The sequence below is a fragment of the Pelodiscus sinensis genome, chromosome 2 (assembly GCF_052426305.1).
Source record: "Pelodiscus sinensis isolate ZL-2025 chromosome 2, ASM5242630v1, whole genome shotgun sequence".
NCBI lineage: Eukaryota > Metazoa > Chordata > Testudines > Trionychidae > Pelodiscus > Pelodiscus sinensis.
In genome coordinates, this window is record NC_143053.1 from 134,564,093 (window position 1) to 134,576,835 (window position 12,743).

A 12,743-nucleotide genomic window follows, 5' to 3' on the forward strand; every position below is an offset into this window, starting at 1 on the left:
GGTCACTGTCATCTCATGTCAATAACCTTCTCCTACTTAAAGTAGATCAGTAACAGTCTAATCCTGTCTTTGTCTTTGATAACACAGCAGAAAGAAGAACATCTGCAGACAAACTGTCACCTCACATACATCAGGCAATAAAACTTTCATGATTTTATGCATACAATCAACTATCAGAATAAAGGAAGCATCTATAAATGTCTGCTATGTGTTCCTTCGGTTTCATAGAAAACAGAGGGACCTCTAGCTACAGGCTGAACCTCTCATCTGACACTTTCTGATCAGGTCCAGCAGTTTCTAGTTAGCTGGATGTCAATTTATGGGTGTGGCTAAGTTTCCCACTGCCCCATAAAGTTTGTTTACAGCCACCAGTCCTGGCCCTCAGTGTTCTGTGCTGTTATTTAGCTCTAATTTACAACTAAATATCACCTAAGAGTCCAGGAAGCAGTGGAAATGTTGGTAATGCACCTACACAATATCCACCTCCTGTAGTTTGGCAAATTCTCTGGTTCAGCATTGGCCAGGTCCCAAAAGTGCCAGACAAGAGAGGTTCAACCCATATTGTTCTTTTCGGGGGCAGAGGACAGAAATTCTTAGAGTTCTAAGTCTTTCAAGTCATGTTTTAACAATCATCATTGTTTAACATGACTGCTTTTTTGTCGCTGAAATGTGTGTTTTCCTCTTGTTAGGAAGATTGAAACAATATGCAATTCAATCAGATAAAACACGGTGAATTTTCACCATGTGTTGTTTATTTCCTCATTGTTTTGGGGGTTTTCTAACCATAAAATGAGAACACATCACAAGTGAAGCAAAATTTCTATTAACATTTAAAATCCCCTTGTCCAAGATGCAGGTTTTGGTCCATTTGTTCCAGTGCTAGTGCCAAACATCTACTGTCAGAGTCAATGTCAGTTTTAAGGCCTCATGTGTTGTCTATGAACATTGCTAAACACTATTTGATAAACCAGTAACAAATACTCCTCAGGTCAAAAAGCTTTTTTCAAGCACTGATCCAAGACCAATGATGAGAAAAAGGTTTTAATTCATATTTTTAGATAGGCTATTTAGAAAAAAAAAATCATTCAACTGACAGCAATGAGGTGCAAAGAGCCAATAGACAAAAGAAAAAAATCTTCAGAGGTTTCCTTGCAAAAGCTGATAAATCTAGCAATTGAGAGGCACTGAGAGGGAGCACAGGGAGAGCATGATGGAAGAGAAGTGGAAAGTTTCAAGGGATAATTCTGGACACAAGTTGTTAGTAGGTTTGCTGTTTGTCGTACAAGCCTAAGTAAGGGAAATTTTGGAAGCGGCATAAGGAATCATTTTCCAGGTGTGGCGTGCTGACTGACTGTGCTTTTGGAAAAGGGAGAGGAGTCAGTGCACAAAACTGAAAAAACAATAAAATCCAAAACCCGAAGAACCAACAGACCCAGATATCTGACATGAAAAACATTTCTTCTCCGTTATCACTATAAAGGGGACATTTTTAAAGTAAGTGCCTTTCCTTACTTACTGAAATTGAAATTTAGAAATCTCGCTCTTACCTCCCCCCCCCCCCCCCGCTTTTAAGAGATACTGATCAGTGTGTTACACTTCCAATGATTTTCAGGTTTCCATACTATTCTGCAGTGTTTACATTACAAACTTTCCTGGGGAAAGCGAAGTTACTCACCTTCGGTGCTGTAACGGTCGTTCTTCGAGGTGGTGTCCCTGCAGGTGCTCCAATATGGGTGACTGCGTAGCAGTAGTCACCAGAACAGAAGGAGGGAGAGCTGTGACGTTGTCCATGAGTATCCTCGTGAGGTGAGCCATCTGTGAAATCTTGTATGCAGAAGGGCCCTTGAGTAGGCAATCATCCAGGTAAGGGAAGAGGAGTACCCTTGGCGCCAGAGGAAGGCCGTGACCACGGATAGAACTTTTGAAAATACCCTGGGGGCTGACGATAGCCCGAAGGGGAGGTCCTTGTATTGGAAGTGGTCCTTTGCCACAACGAAGCGCAAGAACCTCCTGTGAGCTGGATGGATAGGGACTTGGAAATAGGTGTCCTGGAGGTCGAGGGTGGCAAATCAGTCCTATGGATCTAATGCAGGGATTATGGCAGCTAAAGTCGTCATTTTGAATCGTTGTTTCTTGAGATATTTGTTCAAACGGCAGAGATCTAGGATGGGGTGCCAACCTCCGGACCTCTTCTGGTTGAAGAAATAATGTGAGTAAAAGCCCCTGTTCCTGAAATCCTTTGGGATTGGCTCTATGGCACCCAGAGAAAGAAGGCGATCGACTTCTAGTCGGAGGAGGGTCTCGTGAGAGGGGTTCCTGAAGAGGGACGGGGTGGGAGGGATAGTTGGTGGGATGGCTATGAAAGGGATAGGGTAGCCAGACTGAACAATCTCGAGGACCCATCTATCTGTAGTCATTTTTGCCCATTGATGTAGAAAGGACCTCAACCGGTGGTGAAAGAGCTGGGTCGTACAATTCGTGGTACTGCCTGTGCCTATCTGCTCACCCCTGACCAACGCATCAAACCTTTTGCTTGTTGTTGGGAGGCATGTTCATCCTGCCGTTTGGGTTATGGCATTGTTGAGGCCTCTGACGAGAGCGTTGGTTGTCAAAGGGCCTCTGTTGCTGGTGTTGCTACTGCCACTGATGTAGGAGTAGTCATATCTGTGCTGGTATGGTGAGTATCAGCGTCTCTTGAAGGTGGGAGTGTACATCCCCAGAGTTGGCAAGGTTGTTCGGGAGTCTTTAGAGGAGTGTAAGATTGAGTCCGTGGTTTCTGCAAAGAGCTTATCCTTGTCAGAACTCCCGCCACTTGAAGGAAAGAAGCTCTGCACATAACGATGGCAGTAGCAGTAGAGCGAGCAGTGGTGTCAGCAACGTCCATGGCTATTTGGAGGGACGTTCTCGCTGATGTGTAGCCCTCTTGGATTACTGACCTCAGGATCGATTTCTTAGAATCAGGGAGATGATCCATGAGGGGGGTAAGGTGTGAAAAGGTGTCAAAGGTGTGGTTGGAGAGATGCGCCAAGTAATTGGCGATTCTGAGGAGTAGCATTGCTGAAGTGTACACCTTCCTGCTGAGGAGGTCAAGTCTCTTTACGTCCTTATCAGAGCCCTGTTGTTTGAGGTGTGGGGCTCTAGACCTCTATTGAGCTGCGTCGACTAACTAAGGAGTTAGCCTGCGGATGGGCAAAGAGAAATTCCACGGTGGTACGAAATATTTCCTGTCGGTCTGTTTGTTGGTCAGAAGAGCCGACGCTGGAGCATGCCACACTTCATCAGCCAGTTCCAGGATGCCTTCGTCAAGAGGAATGGCCAGGCGTGAACTATGCTGCGGTTGGAGATTCCTGAAAAGCTTGTGCTGCTTGTCCTTGAGTTCCTGCAGCAGGATCTCTTATGTGATAGCTACCTGCTTAAAAAACTCTTGGAACTGACGGAGGTCATCTGGTGGAGAGTTGTCACCCAGCGTGACTGCCTCATCTGACTGGGACGAGTCTGGGATGGAAGTCCCCTAAGATTGGTCCGCGAAGGGGGTATGTTCTGGCTCTGATGGATGGTGATGGTGACTGGTGCAGAGGAGTAAGGGGAGCCAGAGTTGGAGAGCACCTGCGTGAAGCGTAGCCAAAGGCGGATTGTGATCGGCAAAAATACCTGCTGCGCAAATCTCGGAAGTAGCGGTTGCCGCAGTGGTGTGTGCCATGTCGCGGTGAACAGTCGTCACGGTAGTTAGAACAGCTGTAATATCGATAGTGGTATGGGGAGCAGGGCGAACAGGAGTGGATGTCTGATGCCCTGGAGGAAGCAGGAGAAGCAGAGAGATGCCTGTAGTAGTGCCTGCGATGAGAAGATGCAGCAGCTAGAAAAGGAGAAGGCAGTCTGAAGGAGGCATGGGGAGACCCATGCCAGTGAGTGGACCAGCATGGAGATCGTAGCAAAGGTAGAAGAGAGGACAGTGCCAGGGAGAGGAGGCGGGAGCGAGAGCAGTTGCGGTGCGGAGATAGGAGAGGAGGAGGAGGACTCTGCGGTGGTTGTCTGGCGGCATGCGCTGAAGTGCTAGCCGCTGGATTGCTCTGCTCCAGCGGCTCAAGGGCAGGAGCAATCAATGCCGCGCCAGTGGCAGAGCGGGTCAGCGCCGTGTAGTCCGGCACTGCGCGGTGACTCAGAGGCGGTGCCAGCGCCAGTGCCGTGATGGTCGGATCCGGGGCTGCTCTCGGAGCCAGCTCAGCACTCTGCGCCCGAGTGAAGGGAAGTGGCTGAGCTGGTGCTGTCTGGGGAGCCGGCGTTTGGGAAGCCTCCTGTGGCAGCTTAGGCTTCGGAGCCACTGAGGCAGGGGGGCATGGCTTTACATTGCCAGATGTCCCAGGTTTGTCCGCCTGGTTTTCCCTGCCATTAAAGGCAGCTGGCAGGGATCTCGCTGGGGACAGCCTTGCCTTCTTTTGGAGTTCCGTAGTGGGGGAGGAAGCCCGGCGTTTATGTGGCTGCTGATCAGAGTCAGCTTGCTGTGGTTGCAGGGCTCTGTCAAAGAGGAGCATGCAAAGGCACCTCTCTCTATCTTTTCTAGCTCTGGAGGTGAGTTTTGTACAATGGGTACACTTCTGGAGGACGTGAGATTCCCTCAGGCAACAGATGCACTCCGAATGGCCGTCGGAGGCTGGCATTGCCTCCCGGCAGGAGCTGCATTTTTTAAAGCTGGTTGCAGACATTTTGCCGGCAGCCTGAGGCAGGTTGTTTTTGTTTTGTTTTGTTTAAGTCGCAGAGAGACAGCTAGTTGTTTAAATGTTGGAAACTTAGTGATAATATCTCTCTTCTGTAGTCCTTGTCTCTTTTCTTTTTTTTTTTTTTTAGGTGAAGGCAACTATGTACAATGGAGTTGATGGGAGAACAGCTGAGAGGCAGAAGGTAAGAGCAGTATGTGGTTTCTGTTCTTACTCCTAGTAGTTCTGTCTCTCTCTCTTTTTTTTTTTAAATAAGGAGAAAAAACAAGGGAAAGGAGGAAATAGGAATGTATATACAAGGGGGAACTAGGAGTCTAGTTCAGTGAGTGAGGTAAGGAGCACGATTCCAAGCGTCTGCAGCCTGAGGCGGTGAAGAGGAACTGGCAGGGGGCCAGACCGCCCGAGACAGAAAAGAGTGCGAAAGCTGCGAACCCGCGGCACACGTGCGGTCCAGCTGAACACTGCTCATCACAAGCTTCTGTTGCGGTGCCAGGGCAAGCCCAGCACCCATAGTGGAGCACCCACGGGGACATCCCCAAAGAACAACTTTTAGTCACTAAAGGGGAAGACAACAGAGGCCTAGTCTACACAAGAAAAGGTACGTTGGAAAAGAATCATTGGCAAACCCTCCTAATAAAGATGAAGCCTATATCAGCAGAAGAGTGTTTTTGCTAGTATCACTTATATTGAGTCCTCTTTGAAAAACTATGAGCAAATGTCTTTTTATTTTGCAAGTACAAGTGTGGCTACAATAGGGCTTTTGCTGGTATGGAAAGAAAAAGAAAATAAATACTCTTAACAGGTATTGCCATACCAGTAAAAGTTTCTATTGTACTTTTACTAAAAGTGACCTAAAATATGACAGGGAACCAGGAAATCCGAGTTCTCCTTGCTTGTTTTGCCACTGAGTTACCAGGCAACTCTTATACAAATAATGTGCTCATCTTTGTGCCTTTTTATGTATAGCAGAGAGTGTCTTACATACCTTAGCTAAGGAGGTGAAAATAGAAAGAGGTTTATTTATTAGTGTGCATAAAATTGCTTTGAGCCCTTCAGTTGGAAAATACTTGTGATGTAAAAATTGATATAACAGACTTCACAAAAACTAGAAAACTAACACTCATAATGTTTGCACTTTTTTGCACGAACTCATTCTACAACCTCCCTCTCAATTCCCCAACTTCAATTTTAAAATCAACATCAACATTTTGAAATGATTCAATGCCATTTCAAAATACTCCAATGCATTATCTGCCTGCAGCATGAACTTCTGTATACATTGGGATCAACAACCATGTCTGTCTCAATCCTGCTTTCAACTATTTGATTTTTTCCCTTGTTCAGTCATTAATTAGTTATGCCTCAGCCTTAGTCCATGGTGCTTTTTAAATTAAACTGTGCACATATCAGATAATGCTCTCCAATCCTAAAGAGAGGTTCTAAGTCTCTAAACTACTGCACCTGAGTAAGCCTGTACCCTCATGGTAGTGGAGTGCACTACCCACCAACTTCCTGGTCAGTACTTACACGTGCTCAATGCTACAGTCAAAGCTCACACAGATGAACAAGGAAAGTTCAGTGCTCACATTTGTAATCTGAAAGGACACTGGCAACTTCCGCAGGAGCCAAGGGCTCTGCCCACAGCCATCTGTGCAACTGAAAAGATTGTTTCCTGTTTATAATTAATCTGACATTTTATTCTTATGAAATTCTATTTCAGAATTCTGAGAGCACCCTCATGATGTAGCCTGAGAATTTCAGATTTATCTTTCTGTAAACTGGAAGATGATCTAGATTAATTAAGATTTAACGTAATTAAGACATTAATGTAAATTGGATGTCATTCAAAAAAAATCAGATGCTGTATTACTGGACAGCATGCAGAAAACAGTCAATTCTCAACTCATTTTTATAAACCTTGCTTAAACTAGTAATGACATCTAATGGAAATGCTTTTTCCTATAAAAGTATGCCAGTGTGCAGGACCGGAGATCTTAAAAACAGGGTAGATTGTGCTAGAGAACTCCTTAAGACAGATAAATAAAGAGGGTGCAAAAAGAAGGTTTATCTAGGGATTTATAAAACTGATCTAAAGGATGCAAAGTGATTCTATATATAGCCATCAGTTAAAGCAATTCTAACAGACTGGAGAACAAGACTAACACCATGGCACTGGGAGCAGTTAATGCACATTTCCTAACTAGACAAGGAGGTATTCATGATATAGATGAGCTTTAACTATCTGTATTTAATTATAATGCCCTTTCAGAGATTCTGCAGTTGCTGTCACCTTATTAAGTGATCCCTCTAGAGAATGAACACTGGTTTAGGGATGTTACATTTTGGTTAATTGAATAGTCAATTAACCTCATGAACTCTTACCGGTTTCTCGACTATTCTACAGTCCCCGGGAATGGGGCCAGTAGCCAGTATGCTTTGGTCCCACTTCCGAGGAGCCCCTTGTCACCTCACACTGCTGCCTCTGTATCAGAGGCAGCAGCGCAGGGTACCAGGCAGAAGCTGGTCTGCGAGCATAGCCAGTTCAAAAGCTAGCTCCTCTCATGCAGTGTGGGGTGGCAGCAGCCCCTGTCGGGGGAAGGAGGAAGGAAGAGGCTTCTAAGCTCCCAGATCCAGCACGAGCTGGAACAGAGCCGAGCTGCCTACTCACCTAGCTCCTAATACACTTTAAGTGCAGAGCTGCAGCAGGGGTAGGTCCTGGACCCATCACAAGCCAGAACTGAGCCGGGCTGCCGGCCAGCCTGCTAAAAAATTTACCGGCAAGGAAAAGTAGGGGAACGGGTGTAGTCTATAGTATTAACAGATACATTTTTGCCCATCAGTTAATCAACTACACTATTACATCCCTATATATGGTGATGCACTTATATAGCAAAAACAAAATATAGCTTATCTATATTTCATACAGGCTATGTTTACACTACAGAGTTTTTCCAAAAAAAACTTCACTTACATCCACACTGCAATCGCGTTCTTAAAAAAAAGGGGGGGGAGGGGCGGCTTTCCAACATTGGTAAACCTCTTTCTATGAGAAAGAATCCGTTTTCTGAAAGAGATCTTTCAGAAAAAGGTGTGTGGGGACAGGGAACAGAAGGAAGAGGAAAGAAGGAAAAAGCACTGATGACCTGGTAGCCACTCTGTCCATAGTAATCACAGCTTAAATGAGAGAGCACGTCCATTCAGTGTGGATGCTATCTTACGAAAAAGCAGATCACTTTTTCGATGCGCTTTGGCAGTGCGGACACTCTCTTTCGGAAGAAGTTTTTTTGGATGATGTCTTCTAGAAAAGCTTCTTCCAAAAGAAGCCTGCAGTCTAGACATAGCCACAGAAGTTAAATGTGAATTTAAAGAATGAGCACAGAGTCATAGCCTCCACCAATATAGAAGAAAATGGACAAGAGCTATTGGGTAACTGATAGAAGCAGGAGGCTATAGTGGTCTGATATGAACTACCGTAAAATATCAAGTATAATGTGCACTTTCTCCCCTTTTTCTTTTAGGGTCAAATCTGGGGTGCGCATTATACTTAAGAGCTATTTTTTAAAGTTTTAAACTCCCCCTCCCATCTGCACAGAAACTTTCCCGCTGCAGTGGGGACTGCAGCCCCGCCAGGCTCCCGGACAAGGTGAGGAGCCAGCTGTGCCGCCAGGCTGCAGTGCCATGGCTCACTGCCTGCCCAGTGCTCCTTCAGGCTGCGCCCGGGTGCCCCTGCAGCAGGTGTGAGCTCAGCTGGGCAGGGGGCCCCCGCGGCAGGCATGAGCTCAGCACAGCGCGAGCTAAGCTGGGCAGGGGGCCCCCACGGCAGGTGAAGCAAGGAGCCAGTGGCGCCGCTAGACTGCATTGCCCTGGCTCACTGCCTGCCCAGTCCGACACGGGCAGCTGGGCAGGGGGCCCCCACGGCAGGCATGAGCTCAGTTGGGCAGGGGGCCCCATGGCAGGCGCGAGCCCCTTCCTTCCTTCCTTCCTATATATACACACACCGTAAAATCACGAATATAATGGGGGTGCGCATTATAGATAAGAGTTCAGTTTACAGGCAGTCCCCGGGTTACATCAATCCGACTTACATCGGATCCCTAGTTACAAACGGGGGGAGAGGGGGACACAGCTAGTGCGGGGTGCCTCCCCCACTGTCGCCGCCTCTGGCGGCGCTTCCCCCCAGCAGACCAGGAAGACGCGGAGCTAGCGCTCTCCCCCCCCCCCCCCCCCAGCAGACCAGGGAGATGTGGAGCAGCTTTTCTCGCCACGGAGGACGCGTGTCTGCTGGGGGGAACAAGACACCAGCCAAAAGGGGGCACCCCAGAGCGGAAAAATTAATTTCCTAGGGAACAGCAGGAACAGCAGGCAGTGAGTCCCATTGTGTTACAGTCCCCACCTTGGGAGCAACAGCTCTTTCCCTCTTCAGCACTAGAGCTGCAAGTATCTTGTTAGCGTCACGTGAAATTAACAAGTCCCTTCCAGCCTGGCAGAGGTGAAGCTGAAAAATTACCCAGTGGTGTGGGTGGGCAAGAATGGGGAGGAGTAGGACAGAAGGGAAGAGGGGATAAGCCCCAACCCCACACCCTGGCTGGAGCGGAGCAGGGTAAGCCCCGAGGATATGGGTCTGGTTGCAAAGTGGGTGAGTGGACAATGAGGACCCACCTGTGACTAAACTCCTGTTCCCAACACAGAATTTTTCTTTAAAATTAATCCTGTGGATAAATTCACACACACACACACTTCACAGGAAGGGATTTCCATTTTCTGCTCAGCAGAATACAACAACAGCTTTGATTGTATCAATATTTCACTGTGCTCTCCAATGACTATTGATTACACTTAATACCCATTTCACTGAACCATCTGTAGCAAATTCTATGTGGAACAGTAATATGCATTGAATAAACTTTTTTTAGTTATAAAAAACAAAGATTTTAACTATTAAATGAATAACTGGGATCTTTCAGGTACCCCAAAAGGAAGATTTGGATATAGCATGAAACACTGAAACTTATGATCAATTTTTAATTAAAACATCAACCAAAAAAACCTTCATATCAAAACAGTATGTGTTTTCTTAGAATAAGGAAGTTGTATGAGAATCAGGGTCTTTTCCACCTAACTCCAGCTCTCTGTCCCCCCCAAAATATGTACCAGTTCCGACTTACATACAAATTCAACTTAAGAACAAACCTACAGTCCCTATCTTGTACGTAACCCGGGGACTACCTTATTCTAGAATTCTGACGTTTAAAAGGCAGGTGTGCATTATACATAGGTGCGCATTATACTCGAGATTTTACGGTAGTTCAAATATAAAGGCTTTATTTCAGACTTGACTTATTCTGCAAACAGGCTCAGGGGAGCATGCTCAGGAAGATTTCTACAGACTTGGTCCCTGAATCAAGGAAGCTGAGCCATAGCTCAATTAAGATGTAACCTCCATACAGACAAAAAGTTAACTCAGCTTTGAAGCAACACGTGACTGACTGACTCTTGTGCTGTATAGGATATATGTATCTTGGGCAGAGATCATTATGTACAACTGGACATCTCTCAGCCACAGTTGCAATAAAAGGAGTCAGAATCCAATCTACAAATCCACAAGGGAATAAACACTATCAGTGTCCATGGGTCTTAAGCTGAGATTTTTTTGTCCTACAAGTGATTTTTTTTCTTTATTGCCAGTGACCTATCCATGACTTTTAATCTTAGTCTTATTCATAACTGCTTAAGAAAGCCTTATTACCTATAACCAATCTAACAAATCCTCTTTGCATTGACACTGATGGATACATGAACATACAATTAGCCCATATCATCTATCTATTGTCCTAACTATAAGATGACGTCGTTATCCTGTTCATTGAGCAAATAAAAGCATCAATCGTCCATCAAAATGTTTAACCTGTGGTAAAACTGAAGTCTGAGGACATTATATGGAATTATGAACACTTTTTACATATTGTATGATAACTTATTCAAAGATTCCTTTGCATAGTCAAGGGAAGTTGGAAACTGAATTAACCTGGTAAAATAGTACAGGAGAAAAAAAGGACAGATCACGTGTCTGAAATTGTCAGCTCCTTAACTGAACGTGAATAAATAGCTCAGCATTACTAGTGACTTGAGGTAACTGATCAATGTAGCCAGGTGGGATTTCAAGGGGATGATGACTTCTTATCTTTTTTGTAGAGTCAACTCTGGTAACCCCAGCTGTGGCCAGCCTTTCTGATTAAAGGAAAAATGGAATAACTCCATGTGTATGTACGGAATAAGTACACTTCAAATTTAACTTTCATCTACAGCCATTCTGACAGAATCTAATGCATCTCACAGCAAAAAAACTATCATATGCCCGAACACAAGTTAACAACACGAGTATGTGAGAAAAATCACATTCATTGTTATGTTAAACCTGCAGTATAAAAAAAATCAACTACCTTTTACTTGGAGTACACAAAGCAGGGATGCATGTTTGTTGCCTGTTTATATTTGGTATAGAGAAGGGAAAAATCTGAAAGGGTGTGCCTGTCTTGGCAGTCAACACAGAACCAGAAGTTAAAGATGAAGAAAAGACTTATTAGGTCATCCTGTCTATCCTTTTGCTAGTGAAGAATTGTTCTCTACAGTGTATTTAAGTACTTTGTTCAGTCTCGTTTTTCATGTCTCAAGCAATAGAGATTCTACCCTTTCCCTGAGGAGATGATGTTTCAATCTCACAGAGCTCAGCATCAGGAAGTTTTTTCCTATTATTCAACTTTTTGTTTCCTTTGTTCAATTTCATTACCTTACACCTAAATCTACTCCTCTTGTTGCCTAGACCAATTTTTCTCTCCCAGAAGTTTACACCCTTCAAATACTTTCACCCTGTTCTTTCTTAGTCACATCACAATATAAAATACCTAATTAATGGATTTCATCTCCAGAGTCTTAAAGAGGGTCTGGCCTCTCTGATCAGAAAGTAATAACTTTGAATGTAGAACTAAAGATATGTTTTCATTTCATTTCATAGCAAATGCAAGAGCGTGTATGGAATCCAGCCCCTGTGAATAGCACCAACATTGTTTCAGTGAATGCCTTTCAGCCTTTGTCAGGATATTATAATGAAAGATCTGGTTTTTTCATGGTGTTTCAGTTCCTGGATAGCAGAAATGTTTTAAGACACACTCTCAATATTACAGGTCCTTAAATGGATAGTTTGTGCATTACCCAGGAAAACTAATTAAAAAACCCACATCTTATAAATGCACAATGTTTGAGCCCTCACTCACACTTTAATTATCCTCTGTACTGTTTATTACATCTACAATTTTGATTTTGCTAATATTTCAGTGTTCTGGTTGTCTGAGTGCCACTTCTAGCAATCTAATGACACACAAAAAAGACAAATGGGAGAACACTGCAATCTCCCAATTTAAACACTAACATTCTCTTGGTAAACAAACCACCACAAACAGACACCTACTATATACAAACTTAAAAAACAACAAATGGTCTGGTAACACCTTAGAGACTAACAAAAAATGTAGATGGTATCATGAGCTTTCGTGGGCACAGCCCACTTCTTCAGATGACCATACTTCTTCAGAGGACCGGAGTTATATATAGTTTTCCAGCAATAAAACTGGCTAGCAGATAACCCTGACAGCACGAGCATCGCCAGTAGAGCATGTGTTGAAGCAAACAATGTGTATTCTGAAGTGGGCTGTGCCCACAAAAGCTCATGATACCATCTACATTTTTTGTTAGTCTCTAAGGTGCTACAGGACCACTCTTTTTTTAAGTTTTTTTAGTTACAGACTACACCCCTCAGACTGTTGAACCAAACTCTCTGCTATATGAGGGTTGCTATTTTTCACTTAACTGGTATTACCATAGCTTTCCCTCAAAGCTGTTTAGTAATTCTTTCTCCAAGTTTTTGAAATGATACATACTGTGATTTCACTAATTACAACTCAAATTATTTTAAGATAATACCCAGATATGCCCATTTGCTTAATGTCTTTCAACCCTTTTTGTGACTATGCT

General features: G+C 44.4%; 1 protein-coding gene across 2 annotated transcripts in view; it reads right to left on the bottom strand.

The window, feature by feature from the left end:
* The window catches only part of TRIO (trio Rho guanine nucleotide exchange factor), a 414,034-nt gene that overhangs the window by 230,838 nt on the left and 170,453 nt on the right, over positions 1–12,743 (bottom strand). The gene's annotated exons all lie outside the window — the stretch shown is intronic.